At 40.9% G+C, this 21,045-nt stretch overlaps 1 pseudogene; it reads left to right on the top strand.

Annotated features, from left to right (window-relative positions):
* LOC142174564 (auxin-responsive protein IAA26-like) overlaps window positions 1–9,410 on the top strand; it is a 56,017-nt pseudogene extending 46,607 nt beyond the window's left edge.
* The last annotated feature ends 11,635 nt before the right edge of the window (window positions 9,411–21,045 follow it).

The following is a 21,045-nucleotide window of genomic DNA, read 5'->3' as shown; positions in this document are numbered from 1 at the left end:
TTTAGCGGAGTTTGCCTATAACAACAATTACCAGTCGAGTATCCAGATGGCTCCTTATGAGGCTTTATATGGTAGGCGGTGTCGATCACCGGTTGGATGGTTTAAACCGGGACAGGCTCGGTTGTTGGGTACGGATCTGGTTCAGGAGGCCTTGGACAAGGTCAGGATCATTCAGGATAGACTGAGTACATCCCAGTCCAGGCAAAAGAGCTATGCTGATCGCAATGTTCGAGATGTGACTTTTATGGTTGGTGAGCGGGTATTGCTCCGAGTGTCGCCTATGAAGGGCGTGATGAGATTTGGGAAGAAAGGCAAGCTTAGCCCTAGGTTCATTGGTCCGTTTGAGATTCTTGATCAAGTGGGAGAGGTGGCTTATCGACTTGCGTTGCCGCCGAGCTTATCAACCGTGTATCCAGTTTTTCATGTGTCCATGCTTCGGAGGTATCACGACGATCTATTCCACGTGTTAGATCTCAGCACTGTCCAGTTGGACAAGGACTTGTCCTATGAGGAGGAGCCGATAGCTATTCTAGACCGGCAAGTTCGTCAGTTGAGATCCAAGAGTTTTCCTTCTGTTCTTGTTCAGTGGAGAGGTCAGCCTCCTGAGGCATCGACCTGGGAGTCCGAGTCCGATATACGGAGCCGTTATCCTCATTTATTCCCCGACTTAGGTACTTCCTTCTTCTGTCCGTTCGAGGACGAACGATTGTTTTAGAGGTGGAGAATGTGACGACCCAAAGGGTTATCACCTGTTTTCTTACCCATTATGTGCTTCTGAGGTCTTGAAAACCTCATTTAGAGTCACTTCGATTTGTGTGCGTAGTCCGGGCACGTAGCCGGAAAGCTTAAATATGAAATTTTGTGAAAATGCTAAGTTTTGATGTTAAAATGAATAAATTTGACTTCGGTCAATATTTTGGGTAAACGGACCCGGACCCATGATTTGACGGTCCCGGAAGCTCCGTAGGAAAATATGGGACTTGGGTGTATGCCCAGAATCGAATTCCGAGGTCCCAAGCCCGAGAAATGAATTTTCGAGTAAAATTGTTTTCCTGAAATTGTCAAGGAAAATTGAAATGAAAATTGATTAGAACGTGTTGATATCGGGCTCGTATTTTGGTTCCGGCGCCCGGTACAGGTCTTATATGTGATTTAAGAAGTTTCTGTAAAGTTTGGTTAAAATTGGACATCGTTAAACGTGTTTCGGATTTGAAATCTTAAATTTGAACTTGATGAAGTTTTTGGAAAAACTCTTGATTTTGAGGTTTGATTCATTGTTTTTGAGGTTAGTTTGGCGATTTGATCGCACGGATAAGTTCGTATGATGTTGATTGAGTTAGTGCATGTGTTTGGTTAGGAGCCTCGAGGGCTCGGGAGTGTTTCAGAATGGTTTTAGCCTTGTAAAAGTTGCAGGTTCAGGAAGTTCCAGGTCTCTGAACCCTTTAGTGTGGTCCGCGAGAAATCGCGTGCGACCGCGGAAGGGCCAGCGCGGGCGCGGTCGCCTTTGTGTGGGGCGCGGTGGAGGCTGTGCGGCCGTAGTTGCCTTTGTGTGGTCCGCACAGGGTGCTGAACTGCAGGTCTTCAGGGAGGCCTGTGCGGCCGCAGTCCGTTTAATGTGGTCTGCGGTGAGGGCTCCGCAGCCGCGGTCCTTTTTTATGCGGTCCGCGGTGAGGGTCTGAGAGGGGCATAAATAGACGGGATTTTTAGTTATTTTTCACTTTTCAAAACCCCAAAAACAATAGAGGCGGTTTTTCAAACAACCTTTCTTCTCCAAATCAATTGTAAGTCATTTTAACTAGTTTTCTTCAATCATTAACATCTTTTAACATGGTTTCAACTTAAAATCAAAGATTTTCATGGGAGAACTTGGGTGTTTTGGGTAGAACCTAGGTTTTCAAAAATTGGGGATTTGGACCTCAATTTGAGGTCCAATTTCAAAACAATTATACATTTGGATTCATGGGGAAATGGGTAATCGGGTTTTGGTCCGAACCTCGGGTTTCGACCATGTGGGCCTGGGGGTGATTTTTGACCTTTTGGGTAAAACTTTGGGAAAACTCATTTGCATGCATTGGGGTTGATTCATTTAGTACTTATTGATGTAATTAAGTAACTTGTGACTAGATTCGAGCGGATTGGTGGTGGAATCAAGGGGTAAAGCTATAATTGAGGCTTGAGTGGTATTCAAAGCTTCGAGGTAAGTGTTTGGTATAACCTTAGCTTGAGAGATTAGGAGTTGAGTCTTATTTGCTACATGCTAATTGTCGAGTACGACATATAGGCATGGTGACGAGTATCTATACGTTGGTGTCTAGCATGACCGTGAGTCTTCATAGTGCAGATATTCTGATCTTGTTGTATCTTTCCTGCCTAAATGATGATTTCTATATGTTGTAAAAAGCATGTGAAATAAATTGTGATCTTTGAACTTCTAGAAGCATTGGTTCGAGTGGTAATACGAATTGTGAAAGTATATGAGATAAATGAAACCCTCTGGAGCATTGGCTCAAGTGGTAAAGTGAGTTATAAAGTAAGAAGTGAAAGAAAGAGAAAGAGTTATTGAATTGTTCCCTTGCCGGGACTTAGCTTTTTAATTGTATTCCCTTGCCGGGATTTCAATTATTATTATTTGTTTAATCCCTTCCCCTTGTTTATGATTGTTGTTTGGGTGAGGAAGAGCGATAAAACACGAAGGGTGATGTCGTGCATTGTTTGCTATTATGAGGAAAGAGTGTAAATCACGAAGGGTGATGCCTTGCCGTACGATGTACCATTCCGTACTGATATTTATTGATTATATGGTAAGGAAAGAATGTAAATCACGAAGGGTGATGCCGTGCCGTATGATGTACCATTCCGTACTGATATTTATTGATTGTATGGTGAGGAAAGAGTGTAAAGCACGAAGGGTGATGTTGTGCCGCACTTTGTACTATTCCGTGCCGATTTTATTGATTATATGGTGAGGAAAGAGAGTAAAAGCACGAAGGGTGATACCGTGCAAATTGTTGATTTATGCTTCCTTGTTGATATTCTAGTTATGTTGTTTCCTTCCTTATTTGATGCCTTTCTATTCGGAACTATATTCACCCCCACAGCATGTTTCCCCTACCCGCATTGACTGGTTATTCATGTATTTTTTTTCCGCTGTATATATATATATATATGAACTGCCCAGGTTTATTTGGAGTCTGGTCCTAGCCTCATCACTACTTCGCCGAGGTTAGGCTGGACACTTACCAACACATGAGATTGGTTGTGCTGATACTACACTCTGTGATTTTTTGCACAGATCCAGGTCTTGGACAGCAACAGTAGCGCGGGAGCCAGCCTTCAGTCCAGTGAGGCACCGAGGTAGCCTTACAGGCGTCCGCAGGCCCGACGTCTCCTCTATCTTTTATTTCAGTCTGTTATCTCATGTTTTCGAGACAAACAGTTTATATTTTTCTTTCAAACGATTGTATTTAGTACTCTTAGAAGTTCGTGAGTAATGTGACACCATTTCTTGGGTAGAGACATATGTTGATTTCCGTATTATTGTTCAGTTTCTTTAATTTACGTCTTCCGCAAATCTATTTAAATCTGTTGTTTCCATGATATTACTGATAATTGTCAAAAGAAGTAATTTGTTGATGAAGTAGCAGTTAAGAATTGGCTTGCCTAGCTCACATTAGTAGGCGCCATCACGACTCCCGAGGGTGGAAAATCTAGGTCGTGACAATAAATCATATGATAAAGTCCCGAGGGAGGTCCTGTGGAGGTATTTGGAGGTTAGCGGCATTCCCGGTCACATACATTAGGGTGATTATATGTATGGTGATGCTAAGACTCGGGTGAGAACTGTGGGTGGTGACTCAGAGCATTTCCCTGTGGAGATGGGGTTGCACCAGGGATCGGCTCTTAGCCCATTTTTATTTTCATTGGCGATAGATGTACTGTCGCGACAAATCCAAGGGGAGGTGCCTTGGTGAATGCTATTTGCCGATGATATAGTGTTGATTGACGAGACGCGAAGCGGAGTTAACACGAGGTTGGAGGTTTGGAAACAGAGGAGTCTAAAGGTTTCAAACTGAGTAGAACCAAGACAGAATACTTTTTCTTGCAAATTCAGTGATGAGACCCATGATGCAGACGTAGAGGTTAAGATTGATGCTCAAGTTATCCCTAAGAGAGCGAGTTTTAAGTATCTCAGGTCTATTATCCAGGGTGACGAGGAGATTGACGAAAATGTCGCACATCGCATTAGCGCGGGATGGATGAAGTGGAGGCTCGCTTCTAGTATTTTATGTGATAAGAATGTGTCGCCACAACTTAAGTGTAAGTTTTATCGAGTGGTGGTCCGACCGGCTATGCTTTATGGGGCTGAGTGTTGGCCAGTCAAGAACTCCCACGTGTAGAAGATGAAAGTAGCAGAGATGAGAATATTGAGATGGATGTGCGGGTGTACTAGGAGAGATATGATTAAGAATGAAACTATCCGGGACAGAGTGGGAGTAGCCTCCGTGGAGGACAAGATACGAGAGTCGAGGCTGAGATGATTCAGACACGTTAAAAGAAGAAGCATTGATGCTCCTGTCAGGAGGTGTGAGAGGTTGGCCATGGAGAGTTTTAGAAGAGGTCTAGGAAGGCCTAAGAAGTACTGGGGAGAGGTGATTAGACAGGACATAGCACTGCTTCAGCTCACTGAGGACATGACTCTTGATAGGAGGGTGTGGAAGTTGAGGATTGAGGTAGAAGGTTAGTAGGTAGTTTTTAGCGTTCACCGATAGTCTTAGTAGCATGGATGCCTCCTCATAGTCTTAGATTTTTATTACGTTATGTGGTTTTGTTCGTCTCAGGTATTGTATTCCCCGTTCAGGGGCGGCCCTTCAATAAAGCAAGTAAAGCAACTGCTTTAGGCCCCATATTTTTGAGGGCCACATTTTTTATTACACCTATTAAACTATGTATAACATTTAAAAAAAGTTCTGTAAAGTGAAAAGTTTGATTTTTTTACCAAAAAAATTGCACTTGAAATGAATATCGAGCTCGAATTTCGTAAGAAACGCGTGGTATAACAATTTGATGCGATTGTTGATAATAAAATCTCAAAATCCTTCAAAGAGTACTTTAGAGTTGATTACTTTTATACATAGTAGACAAGGTTATTTTTTCACTTCAAAATAGATTTGAACAATTCGCAACATATGAAAATATTTTTGGTTTTCTATTTGGCCGTAAAAACTAAGATCACTAGACATTGAAAATTTGAAAAAAAAAATATTGCCTTAATCTTGAATGTTCCTTAAAGCATAATAATCAATTCGTATTTAATGGTTTAGATTTATTTCCTGATAAAAGTATTAAGGAATATAGTACAATTAGAAAATAACAGTTTAATATCTTCACTTAATAAAATAAAAAAGATTTAATTCTTTTCCAAATGCCTAAATTGCTTATGGAATAATGTTAATAACTCATGTTACCATTGCTTCAGCGGAAAGAAGTTTTCAAAATTAAAATTAATGAAATCTTAGCTAAGATGTCATAAGAAAGGTTAAATGGATTAGCTATATTATCAATTGAGAAATATTTATTAGGAGTTATTGATTATAAGAAAATTATTAATAACTTTGTATCTAAGAAAAGCTAAAAAAATAGACTTCAAATAAATAATTTAAAAAAATTTAAAAATTAAGGCCTCTCATAAAGTTTAGCTTTAGGCCACAAAATTCGTCGGGCCGCCCCTGTCCATGTTGTTATTATTTGGTACTACTTATCCTTTATCTCTCCCTTTTTCTTGTCTCTTCTTTCTCCCTTTTTTGCTTTCCTTTTCTTCTTCTTGCCCTTCCTAAGTTGAGGTTCTATTGGAAACAACCTCTCTACCTGCATTATTAGGGTAAGGTTTGGGTACAGACTACCCTCCCCAAACCCCACCTGTTTGGATCATACTGGATTTGTTGTTGTTGTTATTGTTGTTGTAAATGCAAAGAAAAGTGCATCACATAAATTAGAACATACTAGGAAATACCATAATAAATTAATGAAACAAAAATCTGTTAGGACAAGTTAAATTATACTTGTAGCTACTGCTTGTTTGGATGGTTGTTACATGTCGTTTCATAATGTATCGTATTGTATTGTACTGCATTGTATTATATTATTTGATAAACACAATATTTGGATAGATTGTATTGTTTGCCGTCGTTTCATAATGTCACACACCAACAACATAAAGATTGAACTTGCAATATTACGAAGAAAAAATAGAAGCGAAATAGAATTATTGTATAAAAAATATGATAAAAGATAAAATATGATTATTTAATATTAAAGAAAGGCAAGATGAGAGGGAAAATGATGCTCTCGTTGTTGATGTGCTTTCTAATGGTGATTTTCTTGGGTTAGCTAATATGATTATATTTGATATACCTGAAATTAAATATTGTCCTACATCTATATGCCAAAAGGTTCTGATTTGTTATTTTTTTTAATACTTTCGACTAACTTGTATTTCTTTCTTATTGTAAAAAAATAATTGAAACAATAGGACTGCTCCAGCTCCAGTTGTGGGTTGGCCTCCAATTCGTTCATTTAGGAAGAATTTTGCAAGTACCAGCATTACTAAACCTGTACCTGAGTCACAAAATCTGGTCCTAAGTAAAGCTGCTATCGAAAAACCCAAAGAAATAGGGCAGAATGGGTTGTTTGTTAAGATCAATATGGATGGAATTCCAACTGGAAGAAAAGTTGATCTCAAAACTTATGACAGCTACGAAAAGCTCTCTTTCGCCGTTGATGAACTCTTTAGAGGCTTACTTAGAGATAAATTATAAAATCTTACTGGTTATCTTGCCTCTTGAGGAAATTTTTAATAACAGAATGTTGGTTTTGTAAGGCTTTAAAAAGGGATGGACGTTTCAGTCTAATAGTTGCAAGCTTTATTGTATATTAATGAATTTTGTTAACTCCACCTCATAAAAATGAAAAGATATGATGATTTTGAATAGAGAATATAGTCAAATTTGTCCTAGTATCCAAAATTGGAAGGGAATCTTTGGCTTAACTGGTAAAGTTATTGCCATGTGACTAGGAGGACATGGGTTCGAGCCGTGAAAACAACGTCTTGCAGAAATGCAGGGTAAGACTGTGTACAACACACCCTTGTGGTTCGACACTTCCCTGAACCCTTCGTCTAGCGGGAGCTTAGTGCACCGGCCGCCAGACTGCCCTTTAATATCCAAAATTGGGCAACTTTGCCCTCCTTACACTCAGGAATAAGTCTCTAATTTGCCCTTCATCTCTAATAGAGCTCTAAATTGAGGATAATTATAAACAATAATCAAAAGTTGAGGTAAGTTTGGACCTTATTTTCACAAAAAAGGTGACACGTGAATCCATCCATTTCACCTAGGAGCTCCATTAATAGCAATAGCAATTTTTCTCATATTTGCTAACTGCAAGAGTATGAATAGACTAAAAGTTAACTAAATGCAATATTGAACAATTTCAAATGGTATAGGGACAAATATTGACCTTTTTCCGTTAGAATATAAATTATAAAGTGGCTCGCTTAATTTATTTGCTTGTCTGTTGTTCTTATAGCTCTAACTGAATTTGGTGATGGAAATCAGAACAAGGAAGAGGAAGGAAAGCCGATAACTGGTTTAGTAGATGGGAGTGGCGAATATACCCTTGTTTATGAGGATAATGATGGTGACAAGATGCTTGTTGGAGATGTCCCTTGGCAGTGAGCATCTTATAAACTCCATGGATATGATGCTCTTATTACTTATCTTGTTCTTTCTAATACATGATGCCCTGATCACTTATTCTAAAACTAGATCTTAATGCTTTATATAAAGGGAAAATAACAATATACTAGCCTCCTTATCTTATTTTATCTTTACTGTACCAGCATTTATAGTCTCTTTATTTAAGTACTTAGGCCGATAATTGTACTCCTTTTAACTGTATATATCATGTTTTAATCAGTGTCTGATACACCTGGCACGAAACGCGTGTTTTTGGAGCAAAGAGTTGCTTTACATCAAACTGTTGAACTCAATTGTTGGAATTCTAATGCCGCATTCAATTATAGTAGACCGCTTGGTCGGAAAATTTTACTATATAGATATATATTGAAAAAAACCAAACTATAATATAAAATATAAATAACGTTTATGTCATAAAGTAGCGTCGGGCGTAGCGGTCGGGCTTCATTTTTCTTGCTTGATGTCTGGGGATCGACCTCTGCAGTAGACATTATTTGATTTCAAAATGCATGGTCCTTTTGAAAAACTAGAATTTATAGTGAATTGAACCCTCAATTTCATCAGAAAAGTTAATCAATTAAACCTGACATTCACATTCTATAAGTGATTAAAAAATATATATTTGAATGCATAGAGGAAGTTATATATATTTGAATGCATAGAGGAAGTTATTTAAGCATATATAATGTAATCTGGAATCATAATTTTTAAAAAGATTATTCTATTTTTGTGATTTTTTAATTTTTTAAGCAAGCTTCTTTGTTGTCGTCATTCTAAACTTCTCATCTCTTTCGCTATTTGTCCCACACTTTACTCATTTCCTTAAATATCGACATCACTTACTAAAATTTCTGTGTACGCCCCTGGTTAGGAACAATATGAATCTTATCAAACTATAAATGCATTGTGATTTAAATAGGAGTTGGTTCGACAATGATTTTTAAATTAGAGTGCTGCTATTCGGCCACACTCATAATGGCCCAACGATGACCACACCCATGATATACCCTTAAAACCCTTGATTTCATATTTGGCTTAATAGCCATTATTTCCCTCCAAAATATTTCCCTCCCAAACAAACTAATAACTAATGATTATCCCAAAACATTTATCCCATAAAATGCACTTTTGAAAAACTAGAATTTATAGTGAATTGAACCCTCAATTTCATCATAAAAATTAATCAATTAAACCTGACATTCACATTCTATAAGTGACTAAAAACTATATATTTGAATGCATAGAGGAAGCTATTTAAGCATATATAAAGTAATATGGAATCATAATTTTTAAAAAGATTATTCTATTTTTACGATTTTTCAATTTTTAAGCAAGCTTCTTTGTTGTCGTCATTCTAAACTTCTCATCTCTTTCGCTATTTGTCCCACACTTTACTCATTTCTTTAAATATCAACACCGCTTACTAAAAGTTCTGCGTACGCCTCTGGTAGATACAATTTACCTCCATGTTGATATATATGTTTGTGTACTGCAGTTTTCAGACTGGTTAGAAAGTGATCTAATCTGGAAAAAATTTACATGTATTTGTGGCAGCATGTTTGTATCGACTGTGAAAAGGTTGCGGGTATGAAAAGCTCCGACATGCCCACCCTAAGCCGTGAGTTGCACACTCTTCTTCTTGAATTTAACTTGTAGTTTACATTTATTTTTTAGCTTACTATCCCAGTTACTATGGGTGGTTATATGCAGTTATTTTTAGGTGACATGAGAGTGTAAATTTTTTTGTACGATTAGTGTATAGAAGTTAAGCGCTCTCCTTTTGTTAGTTTATATTGTTCTTGTACTCTTGAATGTAACTTCCTAGCGCTGACGGTTGGGAATTGTTGGTTTACTCGTTTCAGGTGGGACTAAGCAGGGATACCACTAACTCTACAATGACAAAGGGATTTAGATTCAACATTTCTTTGAAGAGAGAGTGATGACTTGTCAAGATGGGATTGAAGTTTCTTGGATAAAATGCTTAGTGTTGATGAAGCTAAGGCAAAAAAAAAAAAAAAGGGATGTAAATTATGAATGTTCTTACAATTTTTGTGTTAGGAAGGCAATTGGAGTTTGCTTTGTTCGTTAAGATAACACTTATTTGTTTGTTTTCATTGCTTCCACAGGATTAAAAAACCATCTAACTGCTAACCCAGGCAAGAGAAGGAAATTAACTAATATAGATGTCAGAGGGCTAACATTGAACGTTAGTCCTATGTTTGATGAATGTTCGTGTAACATAATTACATTTTACTTATCCTGAAAGATTATATCATAAAACACGCCTTGATTCTCAACTGAGCTTTTAAGTTGGTATATATATATACACACACACATACTCCCTCTGTTCCAATTTATGTGAACCTATTTTCTTTTTGGTCCGTTCCAAAAAAAATGACCCCTACTCTGGCCCCTTTTTTAACTTGTTTAGGACCACAAATTTTAAAAGTCTTTCTTAAACTCCATGCCCAGTCAAGCAGGTTCACATAAATTGGAACGGAGGGAGTATATGTATGTATGCATGCATGCATGCATGCATCTATATGTATGTATGTATGTATGTATGTATGTATGTATGTATGTATGTATGTATGTATGAATATGTGATGACCCAAGGGGTCATCTTGTGTTTTAGAATCCGAATCCGGGTTCCAAGGCCTTGAAAACCTCATTTTCTTCGTTCTCGATTTGCGTGCGCAGTCCGGACGCGTTTCCAGAAAGCTTTTATGTGAAATTTAAGAAAAAAATATGGAAATTTGCCTTTAAAATTAATTAAAGTTGACTTTGGTAAATGCTTTTGGTAAATGGACCCGAACCCGTAATTTGACGGTCCCGTAGGGTCCGTAGTAAAATATGGGATTTGGGCGTATGCCCGGAATTGAATTTCGAAGTCCCTAACCCGAGAAATGAAATTTTGTAGAAAATTGTTTAACTGAAAATATAAGGATTTTTGGAAATTTACCGATGCTTGATTTCGATAGTATTGGGCCCGTATTTAGGTTCCGGAGCCCGATACAAGTTTAATATGGTATTTAAGTTATGTCTGTAAAATTGGTAAGAAACAGAGTTTATATGACGTGATTCGGACCATCGGTAGTGAAAATAGAAACTTTAAGAGTTCTTGAGATTTTCATTTATTTTGATGCTAAATTCGTAGTTTCAGGTGTTATTTGGGCGATTTGATCGCGCGAGCAGGTTCGTAAGATGATTTTAGACTTATGTACATGTTTGGTTTGGAGCTCCGAGGGCTCGGATGAGTTTCAGATAGGTTTCAGGATGTTTTGGACTTAAGAATTTCTAGTGTATTGCTACTTCTAGTATTTTGATACTTTGTGCTTCGCGGCCGCGAAGCCACTCTCGCGAACGCGAAGTGCAAGCCGGGCTGGGGAGGGGTTTTTTCTACGCGAATGCGAGGCCTTGGTCGCAAACACGAAGCACTGGGAGGATTACTCTTCGCGAACGCGACCGACCATACGCGAACGCGTAGTGTAATGGAGGGGGGCTGGGGGAGTCTCTGAGTTGCTCTTCGCGAATGCGGTCCCAGGCCCGCGAACGCGATGCTCAGAAGGGACAGACCATCGCGAACACGAGTATCTCATCGCGAACGCGAAGGCCCTTCTGGCCGCAATGCATCGCGAACGCGTAGAAGGTCTGTCCAGTGTTTTAAAAACAGAATCAAAACGGGAGTCTTCCGTAATTTCATATTTTCTTCCATAGAAACCGACCTTGGGCGATTTTTGAAGAGGAATTTCAACACCAAATCATAAGTTCGTGTTCTTAAACTCATCTCTTTCATTTTCCATCAACACCTATTAGATTTCTAGGCCTAAATCTTGTTATTTAAAGGTAGAAATTAGAGATTTTGGGAGAATTAGATATTTTACAAATTTGGAAATTTAAACCTCGATTTGGGGTCGGATTCCGAAACTAATTACACAGTTGGGCTCATGGGTGAATGGGTTTTGGTCCGAACCTCGAGTTTTGACAAAGCGGGCCCGGGGTCGATTTTTGACTTTTTGGAAAATATTATAGAAAACCTATAATTAAGCATTGGAGTTGAATTCTTTAGCATTTATTGATGTTGTTAAGTTAACTATGGCTAGATACAAGCGGATTAGAGGTGGAATTTAGAGGAAAAGTGATATTTGAGGCTTGATTTTGGCCGTGGAATCGAGGTAAGTGTTTGGCCTAATCTTAGCTTGAGGGAATAAGTGTTATTGTCTTATTTGCTACGTGTTAGTGTTGAGTACGACGTATAGGTGTGGTGACGAGTATCTATACGTTGGTGTCGAACATGCCCATGAGTCTTATACTGTGACTGTTCTGACTCTTATTATGTACTGTCCATGCTTAAATTGATGATTATCCATGTTGAACAAAACTTATGATAATTTCTTGGTAATTGACCATTGTGGAGTATTGGCTCAAGTTGAGATTTATTTTGTGAAGTTAACTGTTAGAACGAGATTGGTTATAGTTGATTTTCTTGCCAGGATGTATTTGTTTTTATCATCGATTCCCTTGCTGGGATGTTATTTTTTCTACTGTTTGGGTGAGTAAAGAGTGATAAATCACGAAGGGTGATGCCGTGCACATTTACATTCATATTTATACATATGTTGAGGAAGAGTGATAAAGCACGAAGGGTGATGCCGCGCACATTTACATTTATATTGATGCATATGGTGAGAAAGAGAGATAAAGCACGAAGGGTGATGCCGTGGATATTTATATAATTCATATGGTGAGAAAGGGTGATAAAGCACGAAGGGTGATGCCGTGCACATTTCTATTATTGATTGCATGGTGAGGATTGAGAATAAAAGCACGAAGGGTGATGCCGTGCATTTTCTGTTTGTTGTGTTCATTTGTTGTTATCGGTTCAAGTATTTTAACTGTTCAAATTCCTTACTGATGTAATTCTTTATGTTGAAACCCCCATAGTATGTTGCCCTTTCCCATACATTTCTGCTTAGTTTTTATCACTTGTTACTCTGTTATAATACTGATTAACTGCACAGGTTTATGATATTTGTCGTGTCCTAGCCTCGTCACTACTTCGCCGAGGTTAGGCTCGACACTTACCAGTACATGGGGTCGATTGTACTGATACTGCACTCTGTACTTTCTATACAGATCTCGGTGCCGGTCTGTGTGAGTAGAGTTGGGTGGCTGCCTTCAGTCCAGTGGAGACCCGAGGTAGTCCTGCAGGCGTCCGCAAGCCTTGACATCCCCTTCTATCCTATTTCTTTTCTGTTTTATCTATTTCCGAGACAAAGTTGTCTTTCTTTGTTCAGACCATTGTTTGTAGTATTCGTAGACTGTCCATGAGTAACGTTGGCTTGCCTAGCAGGTACAATGTTAGGCGCCATCACGGTCCCGACGGTGGGAAATTCGGGTCGTGACACTATGGGATCAGAGCTCTAGGTTGCTTAGTTCTCACAATTCACGGACAAGCTTAGTAGAGTCTGAAGGATTGGTACTGAGACGTCTGTGTTTATCCCCTAGAGGCTACGTAGTTAGGAACAGTTTCAGTTCTATTCATCTCTGTCGTGCGGTTTGAATTCTCAATGCTAATTGAACTTCTACTCTGTTCTTTCGCAGATGGCGAGAACACGTACCGCTTTATCAGCTGATCAGCAGCCCGAGCCCCTAGCGACAACTCCTACAAGGGGCAGAGGACGAGGCTGAGGTCATGCTAGAGGCCGAGACAAGGGCAGAGCTCAACCCAGGCAGCAGCACCAGCGGCGGAGCCTCAGGTAGAGTTTGATGATGAGGTTCCGACCCAGACAGTTCCAGCGGGCCTAGCTCAGGTCCCAGAGGGGTTCATCGCTACCTCGGTACTACAGGATGCTCTGGTCCGTCTAGTGGGCCTTATAGAGAGTGTCACTCAGGCAGACATACTTCCAGTAGCACCAACTGTCTCTCAGGTCGGGGGAGGAGCACAGACTCCCGCTACTCGCACTCCGTAGAAGATGGCTCCCCAGTTTTAGACTCCAGTAGCTCAACCAGTTGGGGTAGTTCCACCGGGTGTTGTAGCTCAGGCTGGTGATGGATCAACTATATCTTCTGATGCTTTATGGAGATTGGACAGGTCACCAAGCTTTTCACTACTACCTATGGCGGTACATCTTCGGAGAATCCCCAGGATTATTTGGACAGTTGTCATGAGGTTCTACAGAACATGGGGATAATGGAGACCAGTGGGGTCGACTTTGTGCTTTTCGTCTGTCAGGTTCCGCCAAGAAATGATGGAAAGATTATTATTTGGCCAGACCAGCTGGGTCGCCTGCTTTGACTTGGGACCGGTTCTCTCAGCTATTTCTCGAGAAGTTCCTTCCTGTCATTCAGAGAGAGGAGTACCACAGGCAGTTCGAGCGTCTTCAACAGGGTTCTATAACTGTCACACAGTGCGAGACGAGGTTTATTGATTTGGCTCGTCATGCTCTTCTTATACTCCCCACCTAGAGAAAGGGTGAGGAGGTTTATTGAGGGACTCGCTCAGCCTATTAGATTGCAGATGGCTAAGGAGACAGGGAGGGAGATTTCTTTTCAGGATGCGGCCAATGTGGCCAGACGAGTTGAGATGGTTCTAGGTCAGGGGAGAGGTCAGGGGTCTGACAAGAGGCCACATCATTCTGGCAGATTCAGTGGTGCCTCGTTTGGAGGCAGGGATTCTTTTGGTAGAGGCCATCCTCCTAAGCCATTTCATTCAGCACTTCAGGCTTCTCATGGTGCTCCAGGTGGTGGTGGTTCTCATATGTAGTATTCTGATTAACTACCCTATAGTGCACCGCCAGCTCCTATCAGTGCACCTCCACTCTAGAGTTTTCAGGGTGGTTACTCAAGCCGTCAGGGTCAGTTTCAGGTTCAACAGCCTCAGTAGCCAAAGTTTTGTTATACTTATGGTGATACGAGGCACATTGCTAGATTTTGCCCTCGAGCCTCGAGCAGTACTCAACATCAGGGTTTTCGTGCCATGGTTCCAGCATTGGGTGTTCCACCGTCTGCTCAGCCAGTTAGAGGTAGGGGTCGAGGTGTTAGAGGTGGAGGTCAGGCTGCTAGAGGTAGAGGCCAGCCAACAGGAGGCCGTCCCAGGGATGTAGTACAAAGTGGTGGGGCCCAGCCCCGATGTTATGCTTTTCCAGCCATGCCTGAGACTGAATCCTCCGATGCAGTTATCATAGTGTTCTGGTTTTTAGTAGAGATGCTTCAATTATGTTTGATCCGGGGTCTATATACTCTTATGTGTCTTCTTATTTTGTTTCCCATTTGGTTGTGCCTCGTGATTCTTTGAGTGCTCCCATATATGTGTCTATGTCGGTGGGTGATTCTATTGTGGTAGATCGTGTCTATCGTGCATGTTTAGTTGTTATTGGGGTCTTGAGACTAGTATAGATCTACTACTTCTCGATATGGTAGACTTCGATGTCATTTTGGGGACGAATTGGTTATCGCCTTATCATGCTATATTGGACTGTCATGCCAAGACCATGATCTTAGCATTGCCGGGGTTGCCTCGTTTGGAGTGGAGAGGGACTCATGGTCATTCTACTAGCAAGGTTATCTCTTATATGAAGGCTCGGCGTATGGTCGAGAAGGGGTGTTTAGCTTATGTTCGTGATTCTAGTATTGAGGTTCCTTCAATGGATTCTGTATTAGTTGTTCAGAAGTTTCCAGAGGTATTTCCTGCAGACCTGCCGGGGATGCCACCCGGCAGGGATATCGACTTTTGCATTGATTTGGCTCCGGGCACTCAGCCCATTTCTATTCCGCCATATCGTATGGCCCTGCCAGAGTTGAAAGAATTGAAAGAACAGTTGCAAGACCTGCTTGATAAGGGCTTTATTAGACCTAGTGTTTTGCCTTGGGGTGCATCGGTGTTGTTTGTTAAGAAGAAGAATGGATTGATGACGATGTGCATAGATTATTGGTAGTTGAACAAAGTCAACATCAAGAACAAATATCCATTGCTGAGGATTAATGATTTGTTTGATCAACTTCAGGGTGCCAAGGTATTTTCGAAGATTGATTTGAGATCTGGCCACCATCGATTGAGGATTAGGGCATCTGATGTCCCTAAGACAGTTTTCCACACTCGGTACGAGCATTATGAGTTCTTAGTGATGTCATTTGGGTTGACAAATACCCCAGCAGCTGTTATGGATTTGATAAACCGGGTGTTCAAGCCTTATCTGGATTCCTTTGTGATTATTTTCATTGATGATATTTTGAGCTACCCCCGCAGCCCAGAGAAGCATGAGCAACACCTTCGAGTTGTTCTTCAGACTCTGAGAGATAGTCAGGTGTATGCTAAGTTTTCGAAATGTGAGTTTTGGTTGAGTTCAGTAGCATTCCTGGGTCATGTCGTATCAGTATAGGGTATCCAGGTGGATCCTAAGAAGATTGAGGCAGTCAAGGACTGGCGTAGACCCACATCAGCTACAGAGATCCGTAGTTTCTTGGGTTTGGCGGGTTTTTACCGTTTGTTTGTGGAGGGGTTTTCATCTATAACAGCCTCGATGACCAGGTTGACCCAGAAGGGTGCCCGGTTTAGGTGGTCGAACGAGTGTGAGGCGAGCTTTCAGAAGCTCAAGACAGCTTTGACTACGGCGCCGGTATTGGTATTGCCCACAAGTTTAGGGCTATATACAGTATATTGTGATGCTTCTCGTATTGGACTTAGTGCGGTGTTTATGCAGAATGGCAAGGTTATTGCATATGTTTCGTGACAGTTGAAGATCCACGAGAAGAATTATCCAGTTCATGATTTGGAGCTAGCAGCCATTGTTCACGCGCTGAAGATTTGGATGCACTATTTATATGGCGTGTCATGTGAGGGGCTTACAGATCACAAGAGTTTGCAATACTTGTTCAAGAAGAAGGAGATAAATTTGAGGCAGAGGAGGTGGTTAAAGCTATTGAAAGACTATGATATCACCATCTTGTATCATCTTGGGAAGGCCAATGTGGTGGCCGATGCTTTGAGCAAGAAGTCAGCCAGTATGGGCAGCCTTGCATATATTCCAATTGGTGAGAGATCGCTTGCTTTGGATGTTTAGGCTTTAGTTGATCAGTTCGTGAGGTTGGATGTTTCTGAGCACAGCCGTGCTCTAGCTTGCACAATCGCTCGTTCTTCATTATTTGAGCGTATCAGAGATCGGCAGTATGATGATCCTCATTTGCTTGTTCTTAGAGACACAGTGCGACACGGAGGTGCCAAGCAGGTTATAGTTAGAGATGACAGAGTTTTGAGGATACAAGGTTGAGTTTGTGTGCCTAATGTGGATGGACTTCATGAGTTAATTCTAGAGGGGGCCCATAGTTCCTGGTATTCTATTCATCCGGGTGCCACTAAGATGTATCATGACTTACAGTAGAATTATTGGTGGTGGAGGATGAAGAAGGATATTATTGCGTATATAGCTCGGTGTTTGAATTGTCAGCAGGTAAAGTACGAGCATCAGAGACCCGGTGGTTTGCATTAGAAGATTGAGATTTCTGAGTGGAAGTGGGAGCATATCACTATGGACTTTGTTGTTGGACTCCCACAGACTCAAAGGAAGTTCGATGCAATGTGGGTTATTGTGGATAGGCTGACTAACTCAGCGCATTTTATTCCTGTGGCAGTTTCGTATTCTTCTGAGTGATTGGTAGAGATTTATATCCGTAAGATCGTTCCTCTTCATGGTGTGTCCGTGTATATCATTTCTGACCGAGGTACGTAGTTTACCTTGCATTTCTGGAGGGTAGTGCAGCGTGAGTTGGGTACGCAAGTCGAGTTGAGCACAACATTTTATCCTTAGATGGACGGACATTCTGAGCGTACTATTCAGATTTTAGAGGATATGCTACGCGGATGTGTTATTGACTTTAGAGGTTTTTGGGATCAGTTCTTGCCGTTAGCGGAGTTTGCCTACAAGAACGGTTATCAGTCGAGAATCCGATGGCTCCCTATGAGGCATTATATGGTAGGTGATGTTGGTCGCCGGTTGATGGTTTGAGCCTGAAGAGGCTCGGTTGTTGGGTACAGATTTAGTTCAGGATGCCTTGGAGAAGGTTAAGATCATTCAGGATAGGCTTCGTACAGCTCAGTCCAGGCAGAAGAGTTATATTGACTGTAAGGTTCGTGATGTGGCATTCATGGTCAGAGAGCGAGTGTTGCTTCGGGTGTCGCCCATGAAGGGCGTGATGAGATTTGGGAAGAAGGGAAAGCTAAGCCCTAGGTTCATCGAGCCTTTTGAGATCCTTGATAGAGTGGGAGAAGTAGCTTATAGACTTGCGTTGCCGCCGGGTTTATCAGCTGTGCTTCCATTGTTTCATGTGTCCATGCTTTGAAAGTATCGCGGCGGCCCATCCCACGTGTTAGACTTCAGCACTGTCTAGTTGGACAAGGACTTGACCTATGAGGAGGAGCCAGTAGCTATTATACACATGCATGTTCGTCAGTTGAGATCGAAGAGTTACCCTTCGGTTCGTATTCAAGGGAGAGGTCAGCCTATCGAGGCAGCTACCAGGGAGTTCGAGTCCGATATGCAAAGCCGATATCCCCATCTTTTCACCGACTCAGGTACTTTTCTATGTCCGTTCGAGGACGAATGGTTGTTTTAGAGGTGGAGAATGTGATAAGCCAAGGGGTCATCTTGTGTTTTAGAATCCGAAACCGGGTTCTGAGGCCTTGAAAACCTCATTTTCTTCCTCCTCGATTTGCAAGCGTAGTCCGGACACGTTTCCGGAAAGCTTTTATGTGAAATTTAGGAAAAAATATGGAAATTTTCCTTTAAAATTAATTAAAGTTGACTTTGGTCAACGTTTTGGGTAAACGGACCTGGCCCCATGATTTGACGGTTTCGTAGGGTCCGTAGTAAAAATGGGACTTGGGCGTATGCCCGGAATTGAATTTCGAGGTCCCTAGCCCGAGAAATGAATTTTTGAAGAAAATTGTTTAACTGAAAATATAAGGGTTTTTGGAAATTTAACGATGTTTGATTTCAATGGTATCGGACATGTATTTTAGTTCTGGAGCCCGGTACAGGTTTAAATGTTATTTAAGTTATGTCTATAAAATTTGGTAAGAAACGGAGTTTATATGACGTGATTCGGACCCTCGGTTGTGAAAATAGAAATATTAAGAGTTTTTGAGATTTTCATTGATTTTGATGCAAAATTCATAGTTCTAGGTGTTATTTGGGCGATTTGATCGTGCGAGCAGGTTTGTATGATGTTCTTACACTTGTGTGCATGTTTGGTTTGGAGCCCCGAAGGCTCGGGTGAGTTTTAGATAGGTTTCGGGATGTTTTGGACTTAAGAATTTCTGTTGTATTGTTGCTTCTGGTATTTTTATACTTTGTGCTTCGTGTTCACGAACACGAAGTGTAAGTTGGGCTGGGGAGGGGTTTCTTCTACGCGAACGCGAGGGCTTGGTCGCGAACTCGGAGCACTGGGGGTATTGCTCATCGCGAACGCGACCGACCATATGCGAACGCGTTGTGTAATGGAGGGGGCAGGGGGAGTCTCTGAGTTGCTCTTCGCGAACGCGGTCCCAGACCCGCGAATGTGATGGTCAGGGGGGACAGACCATCACGAATGTGAGCAGCACATCGCGAACGTGAGGGCCCTTCTGGCCGCAATGCATCACGAACGCGACAGATCTCTCGCGAACATAAAGAAGGTCTATCCAGTATTTTAAAAACATAATCAAAATAGGAGTCTTCCATAACTTCATATTTTCTTCCATTGAAACCGACTTTGGGCGATTTTGAAAAGGGATTTCAACACCAAATCATTGGTTTGTGTTCTTAAACTCATCTCTTTCATTTTTTCATCGGTACCCATTAGATTTCTAAGCCTAAATCTTCTTCTTTAAGGGTAGATATTAGGGATTTTGGGGGAATTGGGAATTTTACAAATTTGGAAATTTAGTCCTTGATTTGGGGTCGGATTCCGAAACTAATTACACATTTGGGCTCGTGGGTGAATGGGTTTTGGTCCGAACCTCGAGTTTTGACCAAGCGGACCCGAGGTCGATTTTTGACTTTTTGGGGAAAATGATAAAAACCTATAATTAAGCATTGGAGTTGAATTCTTTAGCATTTATTGATGTTGCTAGCTAACTATGTCTAGATACAAGCGGATTGGAAGTGTAATTCAGAGGGAAAGCGGTATTTGAGGCTTGATTTTGGCCGTGGAATCGAGGTAAGTGTTTGGCCTAATCTTAGCTTGAGGGAATAGGTGTTGTTGTCTTATTTGCTACGTGTTAGTGTTGAGTATGACGTCTAGGTGTGGTGACGAGTATCTATACATTGGTGTCGAACATGCCCGTGAGTCTTATATTATGACTGTTGTGACTCTTATTATGTATTGGCCATGCTTAAATTGATGATTATCCATGTTGAACAAGACTTATGATAATTTCTTGGTAATTGACCATTGTTGAGTATTGGCTCAAGCTGAGATTTATTTTGTGAAGTTAACTGTTGGAACGAGATTGGTCATAGTTGATTCCCTTGCCGGGATGTATTTGTTTCTATTGTCGATTCCCTTGCCGGGATGTTATTTTTTCTACTGTTTGGGTGAGAAAAGTGCGATAAAGCATGAAGGGTGATGTCGTGCACATTCATACTTATGCATTTGATGAGGAAGAGTGATAAAGCACGAAGGGTGATGCCCTGCACATTTATATTCATACTTATGCATATGGTGAGGAAGAGTGATAAAGCACGAAGGATGATGTCGTGCACATTTACATTTATATTGATGCATATGGTGAGGAAGAGATATAAAGCATGAAGGGTGATGCCGTGCACATTTATATTATTCAAATGGTGAGAAAGAGTGAGATCGGCTCCAACTCTATTACACTATAGAATGGCAAGAGTGGTCGAAGCAGCTTTTACCCGAAAGGTCGGGATCGAATCCACAGAGAGCTAATATTGGTTTGGAATTGGGATTTTATCTAATCTAGCTATGTGCGATGTTTTTAATTGCACTTCCAATCATGCTTTGTTTGGTTACTATTCTACTTTTAACACTAATGAAGAATGAAAATAAGCTAAGTATGATATTTTTGTAAGGTTTTCTAATTTGGTAAAAAGGCACTAGGAAAATGACTTATACCTAGGTGGGTATCTAACGGGGTCTAAAACTTAGGGAAAACTTGTTGTAATTGGGATCATGATATAACCATTGCACATAGTTACTCACTCTATATCTCTCGGTAGTTTGAGTGACTTTGCCCTAATTGGCTTTCTCAAGCCCAATTGGTTGTTTACACAATGCAAACAAAATTGGC

The sequence above is a fragment of the Nicotiana tabacum genome, chromosome 20 (genome assembly GCF_000715075.1).
Source record: "Nicotiana tabacum cultivar K326 chromosome 20, ASM71507v2, whole genome shotgun sequence".
Classification (NCBI taxonomy): domain Eukaryota; kingdom Viridiplantae; phylum Streptophyta; class Magnoliopsida; order Solanales; family Solanaceae; genus Nicotiana; species Nicotiana tabacum.
The sequence above is the reverse complement of the archived record's forward strand: the minus strand, read 5'-3'. Positions and strand labels throughout refer to the sequence as shown.